We start from the raw sequence: 16,324 nt of genomic DNA, 5'->3' as shown, positions 1-16,324 counted from the left end.
TCCGATCTCGGCAGCCAAATAGAGCCGGGCCTGGTTAGTACTTGGTAGGAAGACCGCCTGGGAATACCAAGTGCTGTAAGCTTTTTTGCTTGGGTTTACGGGCAGCACAAGCTGGTGTTACTGCCTATTTATTCATAGAAATTGTTCTATATTTTCATCAAATTTTGTTCTTTCATTGCTGTTTTGCTACTTTATTGGTTTGCCAACCATCGTGCTTCATTACTAGTAGACCATGTTACGGTCCTGGCCATATGTGTTGTTTTTATTTTCTTGTTCTTATAGGTGCCCTGCCTGATTGGCTGGATTGGGGGGCAGTACAGGAAGCTGATTGGTCCATCCTACACTTCCTGGAGTTTTAAAAGTACGGTTCCCAACAGCTAGCGAGGCTCTTTCTGGCATCAGCACCTGTTTGCTGTTCTTGGTTTCCAAACCTTATTTAGCATTTTTGAATTGTTAGGTTTTGTGCCGTGGTTTTGTTTATAAATTGTATATTTTGTAAATAGTATTAAATCTGTAGGGGTGAACTGCCATTTTCTTTGGACTGTTTTCACATTAGGGAGTTAGGGTTAGTGACTGTCTTTTGGTTTGTTTATTTCTATCAGGCTAGCTAGCACTTTCTGTGGGAAATGGCTTATTTTGTTTATTATGTTGGCCTTGGTTCGCCCTGAGTTGTAGTGTCATGTTTTGTTTGACACTTTCTTTCGTTTAAAATAAATATCATTCTGTTGGAACATCTCGATCCTGGATTTTGGTTTGGGGATCGGAGAGGGAACATGCTAATTTATCTTTGTATGTTGCACCCTGACCCCCTAGAAAGGGGCGTAACAGACCAGTACAGTTATAGTACTTTGTACTTTGACACATTTATCTTATTCTTAGCAAGTGTCATGCATTCTGCTTCTCCAGCGTTTTTAAGAGCTGTTGATGATATCAAATGCATGTTACGGCCACACCGCTCTCTAAGCGCCCGATCTCGTCCGATCTCGGCAGCCAAATAGGGCCGGGCCTGGTTAGTACTTGATAGGAAGACCGCCTGGGAATACCAGGTGCTGTAAGCTTTTTTGCTTGGGTTTACGGGCAGCTCAAGCTGGTGTTACTGCCTATTTATTCATAGAAATTGTTCTATATTTTCATCAAATTTTGTTCTTTCATTGCTGTTTTGCTACTTTATTGGTTTGTCAACCATCGTGCTTCATTACTAGTAGACCATGTTACGGTCCTGGCCATATGTGTTGTTTTTATTTTCTTGTTCTTATAGGTGCCCTGACTGATTGGCCGTATTTGGGGGAAGTACAGGATGCTGATTGGTCCATCCTACACTTCCTGGAGTTTTAAATGTACGGTTCCCAACAGCTAGCGAGGCTCTTTCTGGCAGCAGCACCTGTTTGTTGTTCTTGGTTTCCAAATCTTATTTAGCATTTTTGAATTGTTAGGTTTTGTGCCGTGGTTTTGTTTATAAATTGTATATTTTGTAAATAGTATTAAATCTGTAGGGGTGGACTGCCATTTTCTTTTGATTGTTTTCTCTTGTTTTCACATTAGGGAGTTAGGGTTAGCGACTATCTTTTGGTTTGTTTATTTCTATCAGGCTAGCTAGCACTTTCTGTGGGAAATGGCTTATTTTGTTTATTATGTTGGCCTTGGTTCGCCCTGAGTTGTAGTGTCATGTTTTGTTTGACACTTTCTTTCGTTTAAAATAAATATCATTCTGTTGGAACATCTCAATCCTGGATTTTGGTTTGAGGATCGGAGAGGGAACATGCAAATTTATCTTTGTATGTTTCACCCTGACCCCCTAGACAGGGGCGTAACAGACCAGTACAGTTATAGTACTTTGTACTTTGCCACATTTATCTTCTTCTTAGCAAGTGTCATGCATTCTGCTTCTCTAGCGTTTTTAAGAGCTGTTGATAATGTCAAATGCAGCTTACGGCCACACCGCTCTGTAAGCGCCCGATCTCGTCCGATCTCGGCAGCCAAATAGAGCCGGGCCTGGTTAGTACTTGGTAGGAAGACCGCCTGGGAATACCAGGTGCTGTAAGCTTTTTTGCTTGGGTTTACAGGCAGCACAAGCTGGTGTTACTGCCTATTTATTCATAGAAATTGTTCTATATTTTCATCAAATTTTGTTCTTTCATTGCTGTTTTGCTACTTTATTGGTTTGTCAACCATCGTGCTTCATTACTAGTAGACCATGTTACGGTCCTGGCCATATGTGTTGTTTTTATTTTCTTGTTCTTATAGGTGCCCTGCCTGATTGGCCGGATTGGGGGGCAGTACAGGAAGCTGATTGGTCCATCCTACACTTCCTGGAGTTTTAAAAGTACGGTTCCCAACAGCTAGCGAGGCTCTTTCTGGCATCAGCACCTGTTTGCTGTTCTTGGTTTCCAAACCTTATTTAGCATTTTTGAATTGTTAGGTTTTGTGCCGTGGTTTTGTTTATAAATTGTATATTTTGTAAATAGTATTAAATCTGTAGGGGTGAACTGCCATTTTCTTTGGACTGTTTTCACATTAGGGAGTTAGGGTTAGCAACTGTCTTTTGGTTTGTTTTTTTTTCTATCAGGCTAGCTAGCACTTTCTGTGGGAAATGGCTTATTTTGTTTATTATGTTGGCCTTGGTTCGCCCTGAGTTGTAGTGTCATGTTTTGTTTGACACTTTCTTTCGTTTAAAATAAATATCATTCTGTTGGAACATCTCGATCCTGGATTTTGGTTTGGGGATCGGAGAGGGAACATGCTAATTTATCTTTGTATGTTGCACCCTGACCCCGTAGACAGGGGCGTAACAGACCAGTACAGTTATAGTACTTTGTACTTTGCCACATTTATCTTCTTCTTAGCAAGTGTCATGCATTCTGCTTCTCCAGCGTTTTTAAGAGCTGTTGATGATGTCGAATGCAGCTTACGGCCACACCGCTCTCTAAGCGCCCGATCTCGTCCGATCTCGGCAGCCAAATAGAGCTGGGCCTGGTTAGTAACTTGGTAGGAAGACCGCCTGGGAATACCAGGTGCTGTAAGCTTTTTTGCTTGGGTTTACGGGCAGCACAAGCTGGTGTTACTGCCTATTTATTCATAGAAATTGTTCTATATTTTCATCAAATTTTGTTCTTTCATTGCTGTTTTGCTACTTTATTGGTTTGTCAACCATCGTGCTTCATTACTAATAGACCATGTTACGGTCCGGGCCATATGTGTTGTTTTTATTTTCTTGTTCTTATAGGTGCCCTGCCTGATTGGCCGGATTGGGGGGCAGTACAGGAAGCTGATTGGTCCATCCTACACTTCCTGGAGTTTTAAAAGTACGGTTCCCAACAGCTAGCGAGGCTCTTTCTGGCATCAGCACCTGTTTGCTGTTCTTGGTTTCCAAACCTTATTTAGCATTTTTGAATTGTTAGGTTTTGTGCCGTGGTTTTGTTTATAAATTGTATATTTTGTAAATAGTATTAAATCTGTAGGGGTGAACTGCCATTTTCTTTGGACTGTTTTCACATTAGGGAGTTAGGGTTAGCAACTGTCTTTTGGTTTGTTTTTTTTTCTATCAGGCTAGCTAGCACTTTCTGTGGGAAAGGTCTTATTTTGTTTATTATGTTGGCCTTGGTTCGCCCTGAGTTGTAGTGTCATGTTTTGTTTGACACTTTCTTTCGTTTAAAATAAATATCATTCTGTTGGAACATCTCGATCCTGGATTTTGGTTTGGGGATCGGAGAGGGAACATGCTAATTTATCTTTGTATGTTGCACCCTGACCCCCTAGAAAGGGGCGTAACAGACCAGTACAGTTATAGTAGTTTGTACTTTGCCACATTTATCTTCTTCTTAGCAAGTGTCATGCATTCTGCTTCTCCAGCGTTTTTAAGAGCTGTTGATGATATCAAATGCATGTTACGGCCACACCGCTCTCTAAGCGCCCGATCTCGTCCGATCTCGGCAGCCAAATAGGGCCGGGCCTGGTTAGTACTTGGTAGGAAGACCGCCTGGGAATACCAGGTGCTGTAAGCTTTTTTGCTTGGGTTTACGGGCAGCTCAAGCTGGTGTTACTGCCTATTTATTCATAGAAATTGTTCTATATTTTCATCAAATTTTGTTCTTTCATTGCTGTTTTGCTACTTTATTGGTTTGTCAACCATCGTGCTTCATTACTAGTAGACCATGTTACGGTCCTGGCCATATGTGTTGTTTTTATTTTCTTGTTCTTATAGGTGCCCTGCCTGATTGGCCGGATTTGGGGGAAGTACAGGATGCTGATTGGTCCATCCTACACTTCCTGGAGTTTTAAATGTACGGTTCCCAACAGCTAGCGAGGCTCTTTCTGGCAGCAGCACCTGTTTGCTGTTCTTGGTTTCCAAATCTTATTTAGCATTTTTGAATTGTTAGGTTTTGTGCCGTGGTTTTGTTTATAAATTGTATATTTTGTAAATAGTATTAAATCTGTAGGGGTGGACTGCCATTTTCTTTTGATTGTTTTCTCTTGTTTTCACATTAGGGAGTTAGGGTTAGCGACTATCTTTTGGTTTGTTTATTTCTATCAGGCTAGCTAGCACTTTCTGTGGGAAATGGCTTATTTTGTTTATTATGTTGGCCTTGGTTCGCCCTGAGTTGTAGTGTCATGTTTTGTTTGACACTTTCTTTCGTTTAAAATAAATATCATTCTGTTGGAACATCTCAATCCTGGATTTTGGTTTGAGGATCGGAGAGGGAACATGCAAATTTATCTTTGTATGTTTCACCCTGACCCCCTAGACAGGGGCGTAACAGACCAGTACAGTTATAGTACTTTGTACTTTGCCACATTTATCTTCTTCTTAGCAAGTGTCATGCATTCTGCTTCTCTAGCGTTTTTAAGAGCTGTTGATGATGTCAAATGCAGCTTACGGCCACACCGCTCTCTAAGCGCCCGATCTCGTCCGATCTCGGCAGCCAAATAGAGCCGGGCCTGGTTAGTACTTGGTAGGAAGACCGCCTGGGAATACCAGGTGCTGTAAGCTTTTTTGCTTGGGTTTACGGGCAGCACAAGCTGGTGTTACTGCCTATTTATTCATAGAAATTGTTCTATATTTTCATCAAATTTTGTTCTTTCATTGCTGTTTTGCTACTTTATTGGTTTGCCAACCATCGTGCTACATTACTAGTAGACCATGTTACGGTCCTGGCCATATGTGTTGTTTTTATTTTCTTGTTCTTATAGGTGCCCTGCCTGATTGGCCGGATTGGGGGGCAGTACAGGAAGCTGATTGGTCCATCCTACACTTCCTGGAGTTTTAAAGGTACGGTTCCCAACAGCTAGCGAGGCTCTTTCTGGCATCAGCACCTGTTTGCTGTTCTTGGTTTCCAAACCTTATTTAGCATTTTTGAATTGTTAGGTTTTGTGCCGTGGTTTTGTTTATAAATTGTATATTTTGTAAATAGTATTAAATCTGTAGGGGTGAACTGCCATTTTCTTTGGACTGTTTTCACATTAGGGAGTTAGGGTTAGCGACTGTCTTTTGGTTTGTTTATTTCTATCAGGCTAGCTAGCACTTTCTGTGGGAAATGGCTTATTTTGTTTATTATGTTGCCCTTGGTTCGCCCTGAGTTGTAGTGTCATGTTTTGTTTGACACTTTCTTTCGTTTAAAATAAATATCATTCTGTTGGAACATCTCGATCCTGGATTTTGGTTTGGGGATCGGAGAGGGAACATGCTAATTTATCTTTGTATGTTGCACCCTGACCCCCTAGAAAGGGGCGTAACAGACAAGTACAGTTATAGTACTTTGTACTTTGACACATTTATCTTCTTCTTAGCAAGTGTCATGCATTCTGCTTCTCCAGCGTTTTTAAGAGCTGTTGATGATATCAAATGCAGCTTACGGCCACACCGCTCTCTAAGCGCCCGATCTCGTCCGATCTCGGCAGCCAAATAGAGCCGGGCCTGGTTAGTACTTGGTAGGAAGACCGCCTGGGAATACCAAGTGCTGTAAGCTTTTTTGCTTGGGTTTACGGGCAGCACAAGCTGGTGTTACTGCCTATTTATTCATAGAAATTGTTCTATATTTTCATCAAATTTTGTTCTTTCATTGCTGTTTTGCTACTTTATTGGTTTGCCAACCATCGTGCTTCATTACTAGTAGACCATGTTACGGTCCTGGCCATATGTGTTGTTTTTATTTTCTTGTTCTTATAGGTGCCCTGCCTGATTGGCTGGATTGGGGGGCAGTACAGGAAGCTGATTGGTCCATCCTACACTTCCTGGAGTTTTAAAAGTACGGTTCCCAACAGCTAGCGAGGCTCTTTCTGGCATCAGCACCTGTTTGCTGTTCTTGGTTTCCAAACCTTATTTAGCATTTTTGAATTGTTAGGTTTTGTGCCGTGGTTTTGTTTATAAATTGTATATTTTGTAAATAGTATTAAATCTGTAGGGGTGAACTGCCATTTTCTTTGGACTGTTTTCACATTAGGGAGTTAGGGTTAGTGACTGTCTTTTGGTTTGTTTATTTCTATCAGGCTAGCTAGCACTTTCTGTGGGAAATGGCTTATTTTGTTTATTATGTTGGCCTTGGTTCGCCCTGAGTTGTAGTGTCATGTTTTGTTTGACACTTTCTTTCGTTTAAAATAAATATCATTCTGTTGGAACATCTCGATCCTGGATTTTGGTTTGGGGATCGGAGAGGGAACATGCTAATTTATCTTTGTATGTTGCACCCTGACCCCCTAGAAAGGGGCGTAACAGACCAGTACAGTTATAGTACTTTGTACTTTGACACATTTATCTTATTCTTAGCAAGTGTCATGCATTCTGCTTCTCCAGCGTTTTTAAGAGCTGTTGATGATATCAAATGCATGTTACGGCCACACCGCTCTCTAAGCGCCCGATCTCGTCCGATCTCGGCAGCCAAATAAGGCCGGGCCTGGTTAGTACTTGATAGGAAGACCGCCTGGGAATACCAGGTGCTGTAAGCTTTTTTGCTTGGGTTTACGGGCAGCTCAAGCTGGTGTTACTGCCTATTTATTCATAGAAATTGTTCTATATTTTCATCAAATTTTGTTCTTTCATTGCTGTTTTGCTACTTTATTGGTTTGTCAACCATCGTGCTTCATTACTAGTAGACCATGTTACGGTCCTGGCCATATGTGTTGTTTTTATTTTCTTGTTCTTATAGGTGCCCTGACTGATTGGCCGTATTTGGGGGAAGTACAGGATGCTGATTGGTCCATCCTACACTTCCTGGAGTTTTAAATGTACGGTTCCCAACAGCTAGCGAGGCTCTTTCTGGCAGCAGCACCTGTTTGTTGTTCTTGGTTTCCAAATCTTATTTAGCATTTTTGAATTGTTAGGTTTTGTGCCGTGGTTTTGTTTATAAATTGTATATTTTGTAAATAGTATTAAATCTGTAGGGGTGGACTGCCATTTTCTTTTGATTGTTTTCTCTTGTTTTCACATTAGGGAGTTAGGGTTAGCGACTATCTTTTGGTTTGTTTATTTCTATCAGGCTAGCTAGCACTTTCTGTGGGAAATGGCTTATTTTGTTTATTATGTTGGCCTTGGTTCGCCCTGAGTTGTAGTGTCATGTTTTGTTTGACACTTTCTTTCGTTTAAAATAAATATCATTCTGTTGGAACATCTCAATCCTGGATTTTGGTTTGAGGATCGGAGAGGGAACATGCAAATTTATCTTTGTATGTTTCACCCTGACCCCCTAGACAGGGGCGTAACAGACCAGTACAGTTATAGTACTTTGTACTTTGCCACATTTATCTTCTTCTTAGCAAGTGTCATGCATTCTGCTTCTCTAGCGTTTTTAAGAGCTGTTGATAATGTCAAATGCAGCTTACGGCCACACCGCTCTGTAAGCGCCCGATCTCGTCCGATCTCGGCAGCCAAATAGAGCCGGGCCTGGTTAGTACTTGGTAGGAAGACCGCCTGGGAATACCAGGTGCTGTAAGCTTTTTTGCTTGGGTTTACAGGCAGCACAAGCTGGTGTTACTGCCTATTTATTCATAGAAATTGTTCTATATTTTCATCAAATTTTGTTCTTTCATTGCTGTTTTGCTACTTTATTGGTTTGTCAACCATCGTGCTTCATTACTAGTAGACCATGTTACGGTCCTGGCCATATGTGTTGTTTTTATTTTCTTGTTCTTATAGGTGCCCTGCCTGATTGGCCGGATTGGGGGGCAGTACAGGAAGCTGATTGGTCCATCCTACACTTCCTGGAGTTTTAAAAGTACGGTTCCCAACAGCTAGCGAGGCTCTTTCTGGCATCAGCACCTGTTTGCTGTTCTTGGTTTCCAAACCTTATTTAGCATTTTTGAATTGTTAGGTTTTGTTTATAAATTGTATATTTTGTAAATAGTATTAAATCTGTAGGGGTGGACTGCCATTTTCTTTTGATTGTTTTCTCTTGTTTTCACATTAGGGAGTTAGGGTTAGCGACTGTCTTTTGGTTTGTTTATTTCTATCAGGCTAGCTAGCACTTTCTGTGGGAAATGGCTTATTTTGTTTATTATGTTGGCCTTGGTTCGCCCTGAGTTGTAGTGTCATGTTTTGTTTGACACTTTCTTTCGTTTAAAATAAATATCATTCTGTTGGAACATCTCGATCCTGGATTTTGGTTTGGGGATCGGAGAGGGAACATGCTAATTTATCTTTGTATGTTGCACCCTGACCCCCTAGAAAGGGGCGTAACAGACCAGTACAGTTATAGTAGTTTGTACTTTGCCACATTTATCTTCTTCTTAGCAAGTGTCATGCATTCTGCTTCTCTAGCGTTTTTAAGAGCTGTTGATGATGTCAAATGCAGCTTACGGCCACACCGCTCTCTAAGCGCCCGATCTCGTCCGATCTCGGCAGCCAAATAGAGCCGGGCCTGGTTAGTACTTGGTAGGAAGACCGCCTGGGAATACCAGGTGCTGTAAGCTTTTTTGCTTGGGTTTACGGGCAGCACAAGCTGGTGTTACTGCCTATTTATTCATAGAAATTGTTCTATATTTTCATCAAATTTTGTTCTTTCATTGCTGTTTTGCTACTTTATTGGTTTGCCAACCATCGTGCTTCATTACTAGTAGACCATGTTACGGTCCTGGCCATATGTGTTGTTTTTATTTTCTTGTTCTTATAAGTGCCCTGCCTGATTGGCCGGATTGGGGGGCAGTACAGGAAGCTGATTGGTCCATCCTACACTTCCTGGAGTTTTAAAAGTACGGTTCCCAACAGCTAGCGAGGCTCTTTCTGGCAGCAGCACCTCTTTGCTGTTCTTGCTTTCCAAACCTTATTTATTATCACCTTATTTATTATCATTTTTGAATTGTTAGGTTTTGTGCCGTGGTTTTGTTTATAAATTGTATATTTTGTAAATAGTATTAAATCTGTAGGGGTGAACTGCCATTTTCTTTGGACTGTTTTCACATTAGGGAGTTAGGGTTAGCGACTGTCTTTTGGATTGTTTATTTCAATCAGGCTAGCTAGCACTTTCTGTGGGAAATGGCTTATTTTGTTTATTATGTTGGCCTTGGTTCGCCCTGAGTTGTAGTGTCATGTTTTGTTTGACACTTTCTTTCGTTTAAAATAAATATCATTCTGTTGGAACATCTCGATCCTGGATTTTGGTTTGGGGATCGGAGAGGGAAAATGCTAATTTATCTTTGTATGTTGCACCCTGACCCCCTAGACAGGGGCGTAACAGACCAGTACAGTTATAGTACTTTGTACTTTGACACATTTATCTTCTTATTAGCAAGTGTCATGCATTCTGCTTCTCTAGCGTTTTTAAGAGCTGTTGATGATGTCAAATGCAGCTTACGGCCACACCGCTCTCTAAGCGCCCGATCTCGTCCGATCTCGGCAGCCAAATAGAGCCGGGCCTGGTTAGTACTTGGTAGGAAGACCGCCTGGGAATACCAGGTGCTGTAAGCTTTTTTGCTTGGGTTTACGGGCAGCTCAAGCTGGTGTTACTGCCTATTTATTCATAGAAATTGTTCTATATTTTCATCAAATTTTGTTCTTTCATTGCTGTTTTGCTACTTTATTGGTTTGTCAACCATCGTGCTTCATTACTAGTAGACCATGTTACGGTCCTGGCCATATGTGTTGTTTTTATTTTCTTGTTCTTATAGGTGCCCTGCCTGATTGGCCGGATTTGGGGGAAGTACAGGAAGCTGATTGGTCCATCCTACACTTCCTGGAGTTTTAAATGTACGGTTCCCAACAGCTAGCGAGGCTCTTTCTGGCAGCAGCACCTGTTTGCTGTTCTTGGTTTCCAAATCTTATTTAGCATTTTTGAATTGTTAGGTTTTGTGCCGTGGTTTTGTTTATAAATTGTATATTTTGTAAATAGTATTAAATCTGTAGGGGTGAACTGCCATTTTCTTTGGACTGTTTTCACATTAGGGAGTTAGGGTTAGCGACTGTCTTTTGGTTTGTTTATTTCTATCAGGCTAGCTAGCACTTTCTGTGGGAAATGGCTTATTTTGTTTATTATGTTGGCCTTGGTTCGCCCTGAGTTGTAGTGTCATGTTTTGTTTGACACTTTCTTTCGTTTAAAATAAATATCATTCTGTTGGAACATCTCAATCCTGGATTTTGGTTTGGGGATCGGAGAGGGAACATGCTAATTTATCTTTGTATGTTGCACCCTGAGCCCCTAGACAGGGGCGTAACAGACCAGTACAGTTATAGTACTTTGTACTTTGCCACATTTATCTTCTTCTTAGCAAGTGTCATGCATTCTGCTTCTCCAGCGTTTTTAAGAGCTGTTGATGATGTCATATGCAGCTTACGGCCACACCGCTCTCTAAGCGCCCGATCTCGCCCAATCTCGGCAGCCAAATAGAGCCGGGCCTGGTTAGTACTTGGTAGGAAGACCGCCTGGGAATACCAGGTGCTGTAAGCTTTTTTGCTTGGGTTTACGGGCAGCTCAAGCTGGTGTTACTGCCTATTTATTCATAGAAATTGTTCTATATTTTCATCAAATTTTGTTCTTTCATTGCTGTTTTGCTACTTTATTGGTTTGTCAACCATCGTGCTTCATTACTAGTAGACCATGTTACGGTCCTGGCCATATGTGTTGTTTTTATTTTCTTGTTCTTATAGGTGCCCTGCCTGATTGGCCGGATTTGGGGGAAGTACAGGAAGCTGATTGGTCCATCCTACACTTCCTGGAGTTTTAAATGTACGGTTCCCAACAGCTAGCGAGGCTCTTTCTGGCAGCAGCACCTGTTTGCTGTTCTTGGTTTCCAAATCTTATTTAGCATTTTTGAATTGTTAGGTTTTGTGCCGTGGTTTTGTTTATAAATTGTATATTTTGTAAATAGTATTAAATCTGTAGGGGTGAAGTGCCATTTTCTTTTGATTGTTTTCTCTTGTTTTCACATTAGGGAGTTAGGGTTAGCGACTGTCTTTTGGTTTGTTTATTTCTATCAGGCTAGCTAGCACTTTCTGTGGGAAATGGCTTATTTTGTTTATTATGTTGGCCTTGGTTCGCCCTAAATTGTAGTGTCATGTTTTGTTTGACACTTTCTTTCGTTTAAAATAAATATCATTCTGTTGGAACATCTCGATCCTGGATTTTGGTTTGGGGATCGGAGAGGGAACATGCAAATTTATCTTTGTATGTTTCACCCTGACCCCCTAGACAGGGGCGTAACAGACCAGTACAGTTATAGTACTTTGTACTTTGCCACATTTATCTTCTTCTTAGCAAGTGTCATGCATTCTGCTTCTCTAGCGTTTTTAAGAGCTGTTGATGATGTCAAATGCATGTTACGGCCACACCGCTCTCTAAGCGCCCGATCTCGTCCGATCTCGGCAGCCAAATAGAGCCGGGCCTGGTTAGTACTTGGTAGGAAGACCGCCTGGGAATACCAGGTGCTGTAAGCTTTTTTGCTTGGGTTTACGGGCAGCTCAAGCTGGTGTTACTGCCTATTTATTCATAGAAATTGTTCTATATTTTCATCAAATTTTGTTCTTTCATTGCTGTTTTGCTACTTTATTGGTTTGTCAACCATCGTGCTTCATTACTAGTAGACCATGTTACGGTCCTGGCCATATGTGTTGTTTTTATTTTCTTGTTCTTATAGGTGCCCTGCCTGATTGGCCGGATTTGGGGGAAGTACAGGAAGCTGATTGGTCCATCCTACACTTCCTGGAGTTTTAAAAGTACGGTTCCCAACAGCTAGCGAGGCTCTTTCTGGCAGCAGCACCTGTTTGCTGTTCTTGGTTTCCAAATCTTATTTAGCATTTTTGAATTGTTAGGTTTTGTGCCGTGGTTTTGTTTATAAATTGTATATTTTGTAAATAGTATTAAATCTGTAGGGGTGGACTGCCATTTTCTTTTGATTGTCTTCTCTTGTTTTCACATTAGGGAGTTAGGGTTAGCGACTATCTTTTGGTTTGTTTATTTCTATCAGGCTAGCTAGCACTTTCTGTGGGAAATGGCTTATTTTGTTTATTATGTTGGCCTTGGTTCGCCCTGAGTTGTAGTGTCATGTTTTGTTTGACACTTTCTTTCGTTTAAAATAAATATCATTCTGTTGGAACATCTCGATTCTGGATTTTGGTTTGGGGATCGGAGAGGGAACATGCTAATTTATCTTTGTATGTTGCACCCTGACCCCCTAGACAGGGGCGTAACAGACCAGTACAGTTATAGTACTTTGTACTTTGCCACATTTATCTTCTTCTTAGCAAGTGTCATGCATTCTGCTTCTCCAGCGTTTTTTAGAGCTGTTGATGATGTCAAATGCAGCTTACGGCCACACCGCTCTCTGAGCGCCCGATCTCGTCCGATCTCAGCAGCCAAATAGGGCCGGGCCTGGTTAGTACTTGGTAGGAAGACCGCCTGGGAATACCAGGTGCTGTAAGCTTTTTTGCTTGGGTTTACGGGCAGCACAAGCTGGTGTTACTGCCTATTTATTCATAGAAATTGTTCTATATTTTCATCAAATTTTGTTCTTTCATTGCTGTTTTGCTACTTTATTGGTTTGTCAACCATCGTGCTTCATTACTAGTAGACCATGTTACGGTCCTGGCCATATGTGTTGTTTTTATTTTCTTGTTCTTATAGGTGCCCTGCCTGATTGGCCGGATTTGGGGGAAGTACAGGAAGCTGATTGGTCCATCCTACACTTCCTGGAGTTTTAAAAGTACGGTTCCCAACAGCTAGCGAGGCTCTTTCTGGCAGCAGCACCTGTTTGCTGTTCTTGGTTTCCAAACCTTATTTAGCATTTTTGAATTGTTAGGTTTTGTGCCGTGGTTTTGTTTATAAATTGTATATTTTGTAAATAGTATTAAATCTGTAGGGGTGGACTGCCATTTTTCTTTTGATTGTTTTCTCTTGTTTTCGCATTAGGGAGTTAGGGTTAGCGACTGTCTTTTGGTTTGTTTCTTTCTATCAGGCTAGCTAGCACTTTCTGTGGGAAATGGCTTATTTTGTTTATTATGTTGGCCTTGGTTCGCCCTGAGTTGTAGTGTCATGTTTTGTTTGACACTTTCTTTCGTTTAAAATAAATATCATTCTGTTGGAACATCTCAATCCTGGATTTTGGTTTGGGGATCGGAGAGGGAACATGCAAATTTATCTTTGTATGTTTCACCCTGACCCCCTACACAGGGGCGTAACAGACCAGTACAGTTATAGTACTTTGTACTTTGCCACATTTATCTTCTTCTTAGCAAGTGTCATGCATTCTGCTTCTCTAGCGTTTTTAAGAGCTGTTGATGATATCAAATGCATGTTACGGCCACACCGCTCTCTAAGCGCCCGATCTCGTCCGATCTTGGCAGCCAAATAGGGCTGGGCCTGGTTAGTACTTGGTAGGAAGACCGCCTGGGAATACCAGGTGCTGTAAGCTTTTTTGCTTGGGTTTACGGGCAGCTCAAGCTGGTGTTACTGCCTATTTATTCATAGAAATTGTTCTATATTTTCATCAAATTTTGTTCTTTCATTGCTGTTTTGCTACTTTATTGGTTTGTCAACCATCGTGCTTCATTACTAGTAGACCATGTTACGGTCCTGGCCATATGTGTTGTTTTTATTTTCTTGTTCTTATAGGTGCCGTGCCTGATTGACCGGATTTGGGGGAAGTACAGGAAGCTGATTGGTCCATCCTACACTTCCTGGAGTTTTAAATGTACGGTTCCCAACAGCTAGCGAGGCTCTTTCTGGCAGCAGCACCTGTTTGCTGTTCTTGGTTTCCAAATCTTATTTAGCATTTTTGAATTGTTAGGTTTTGTGCAGTGGTTTTGTTTATAAATTGTATATTTTGTAAATAGTATTAAATCTGTAGGGGTGGACTGCCATTTTCTTTTGATTGTTTTCTCTTGTTTTCACATTAGGGAGTTAGGGTTAGCGACTATCTTTTGGTTTGTTTATTTCTATCAGGCTAGCTAGCACTTTCTGTGGGAAATGGCTTATTTTGTTTATTATGTTGGCCTTGGTTCGCCCTGAGTTGTAGTGTCATGTTTTGTTTGACACTTTCTTTCGTTTAAAATAAATATCATTCTGTTGGAACATCTCAATCCTGGATTTTGGTTTGAGGATCGGAGAGGGAACATGCAAATTTATCTTTGTATGTTTCACCCTGACCCCCTAGACAGGGGCGTAACAGACCAGTACAGTTATAGTACTTTGTACTTTGCCACATTTATCTTCTTCTTAGCAAGTGTCATGCATTCTGCTTTTCTAGCGTTTTTAAGAGCTGTTGATAATGTCAAATGCAGCTTACGGCCACACCGCTCTCTAAGCGCCCGATCTCGTCCGATCTCGGCAGCCAAATAGAGCCGGGCCTGGTTAGTACTTGGTAGGAAGACCGCCTGGGAATACCAGGTGCTGTAAGCTTTTTTGCTTGGGTTTACGGGCAGCTCAAGCTGGTGTTACTGCCTATTTATTCATAGAAATTGTTCTATATTTTCATCAAATTTTGTTCTTTCATTGCTGTTTTGCTACTTTATTGGTTTGTCAACCATCGTGCTTCATTACTAGTAGACCATGTTACGGTCATGGCCATATGTGTTGTTTTTATTTTCTTGTTCTTATAGGTGCCCTGCCTGATTGGCCGGATTTGGGGGAAGTACAGGAAGCTGATTGGTCCATCCTACACTTCCTGGAGTTTTAAAAGTACGGTTCCCAACAGCTAGCGAGGCTCTTTCTGGCAGCAGCACCTGTTTGCTGTTCTTAGTTTCCAAATCTTATTTAGCATTTTTGAATTGTTAGGTTTTGTGCCGTGGTTTTGTTTATAAATTGTATATTTTGTAAATAGTATTAAATCTGTAGGGGTGGACTGCCATTTTTCTTTTGATTGTTTTCTCTTGTTTTCACATTAGGGAGTTAGGGTTAGCGACTATCTTTTGGTTTGTTTATTTCTATCAGGCTAGCTAGCACTTTCTGTGGGAAATGGCTTATTTTGTTTATTATGTTGGCCTTGGTTCGCCCTGAGTTGTAGTGTCATGTTTTGTTTGGCACTTTCTTTCGTTTAAAATAAATATCATTCTGTTGGAACATCTCGATTCTGGATTTTGGTTTGGGGATCGGAGAGGGAACATGCTAATTTATCTTTGTATGTTGCACCCTGACCCCCTAGACAGGGGCGTAACAGACCAGTACAGTTATAGTACTTTGTACTTTGCCACATTTATCTTCTTCTTAGCAAGTGTCATGCATTCTGCTTCTCCAGCGTTTTTAAGAGCTGTTGATGATGTCAAATGCAGCTTACGGCCACACCGCTCTCTGAGCGCCCGATCTCGTCCGATCTCAGCAGCCAAATAGGGCCGGGCCTGGTTAGTACTTGGTAGGAAGACCGCCTGGGAATACCAGGTGCTGTAAGCTTTTTTGCTTGGGTTTACGGGCAGCACAAGCTGGTGTTACTGCCTATTTATTCATAGAAATTGTTCTATATTTTCATCAAATTTTGTTCTTTCATTGCTGTTTTGCTACTTTATTGGTTTGTCAACCATCGTGCTTCATTACTAGTAGACCATGTTACGGTCCTGGCCATATGTGTTGTTTTTATTTTCTTGTTCTTATAGGTGCCCTGCCTGATTGGCCGGATTTGGGGGAAGTACAGGAAGCTGATTGGTCCATCCTACACTTCCTGGAGTTTTAAAAGTACGGTTCCCAACAGCTAGCGAGGCTCTTTCTGGCAGCAGCACCTGTTTGCTGTTCTTGGTTTCCAAACCTTATTTAGCATTTTTGAATTGTTAGGTTTTGTGCCGTGGTTTTGTTTATAAATTGTATATTTTGTAAATAGTATTAAATCTGTAGGGGTGGACTGCCATTTTTCTTTTGATTGTTTTCTCTTGTTTTCGCATTAGGGAGTTAGGGTTAGCGACTGTCTTTTGGTTTGTTTCTTT

The 16,324-nt window shown here is 41.2% G+C and overlaps 2 non-coding genes and 14 pseudogenes across 2 annotated transcripts; all 16 read left to right on the top strand.

Moving 5' to 3' along the window:
• The first annotated feature begins 939 nt into the window (after positions 1-939).
• Positions 940-1,058, top strand: LOC137116255 (5S ribosomal RNA; annotated as a pseudogene).
• An 867-nt stretch (positions 1,059-1,925) lies between these two features.
• LOC137115819 (5S ribosomal RNA) lies at positions 1,926-2,044 on the top strand. The gene has a single exon (XR_010913558.1). It is a non-coding gene; the product is annotated as a 5S ribosomal RNA (ribosomal RNA).
• Positions 2,045-2,903: 859 nt separating this feature from the next.
• Positions 2,904-3,023, top strand: LOC137116114 (5S ribosomal RNA; annotated as a pseudogene).
• An 859-nt stretch (positions 3,024-3,882) lies between these two features.
• On the top strand, positions 3,883-4,001 carry LOC137116122 (5S ribosomal RNA; annotated as a pseudogene).
• Positions 4,002-4,868: 867 nt separating this feature from the next.
• Positions 4,869-4,987, top strand: LOC137115816 (5S ribosomal RNA; annotated as a pseudogene).
• An 857-nt stretch (positions 4,988-5,844) lies between these two features.
• Positions 5,845-5,963, top strand: LOC137116053 (5S ribosomal RNA; annotated as a pseudogene).
• An 857-nt stretch (positions 5,964-6,820) lies between these two features.
• LOC137116312 (5S ribosomal RNA) lies at positions 6,821-6,939 on the top strand (annotated as a pseudogene).
• An 867-nt stretch (positions 6,940-7,806) lies between these two features.
• LOC137116269 (5S ribosomal RNA) lies at positions 7,807-7,925 on the top strand. Its single transcript, XR_010913582.1, has one exon. It is a non-coding gene; the product is annotated as a 5S ribosomal RNA (ribosomal RNA).
• An 854-nt stretch (positions 7,926-8,779) lies between these two features.
• Positions 8,780-8,898, top strand: LOC137115815 (5S ribosomal RNA; annotated as a pseudogene).
• An 875-nt stretch (positions 8,899-9,773) lies between these two features.
• On the top strand, positions 9,774-9,892 carry LOC137115808 (5S ribosomal RNA; annotated as a pseudogene).
• An 857-nt stretch (positions 9,893-10,749) lies between these two features.
• On the top strand, positions 10,750-10,868 carry LOC137116244 (5S ribosomal RNA; annotated as a pseudogene).
• Positions 10,869-11,735: 867 nt separating this feature from the next.
• On the top strand, positions 11,736-11,854 carry LOC137116091 (5S ribosomal RNA; annotated as a pseudogene).
• Positions 11,855-12,721: 867 nt separating this feature from the next.
• On the top strand, positions 12,722-12,840 carry LOC137116212 (5S ribosomal RNA; annotated as a pseudogene).
• Positions 12,841-13,708: 868 nt separating this feature from the next.
• On the top strand, positions 13,709-13,827 carry LOC137116264 (5S ribosomal RNA; annotated as a pseudogene).
• An 867-nt stretch (positions 13,828-14,694) lies between these two features.
• Positions 14,695-14,813, top strand: LOC137116322 (5S ribosomal RNA; annotated as a pseudogene).
• An 868-nt stretch (positions 14,814-15,681) lies between these two features.
• LOC137116211 (5S ribosomal RNA) lies at positions 15,682-15,800 on the top strand (annotated as a pseudogene).
• Positions 15,801-16,324: the final 524 nt, after the last annotated feature.

This window comes from Channa argus, unplaced genomic scaffold (assembly GCF_033026475.1).
Source record: "Channa argus isolate prfri unplaced genomic scaffold, Channa argus male v1.0 Contig030, whole genome shotgun sequence".
Classification (NCBI taxonomy): domain Eukaryota; kingdom Metazoa; phylum Chordata; class Actinopteri; order Anabantiformes; family Channidae; genus Channa; species Channa argus.
The sequence above is the reverse complement of the archived record's forward strand: the minus strand, read 5'-3'. Positions and strand labels throughout refer to the sequence as shown.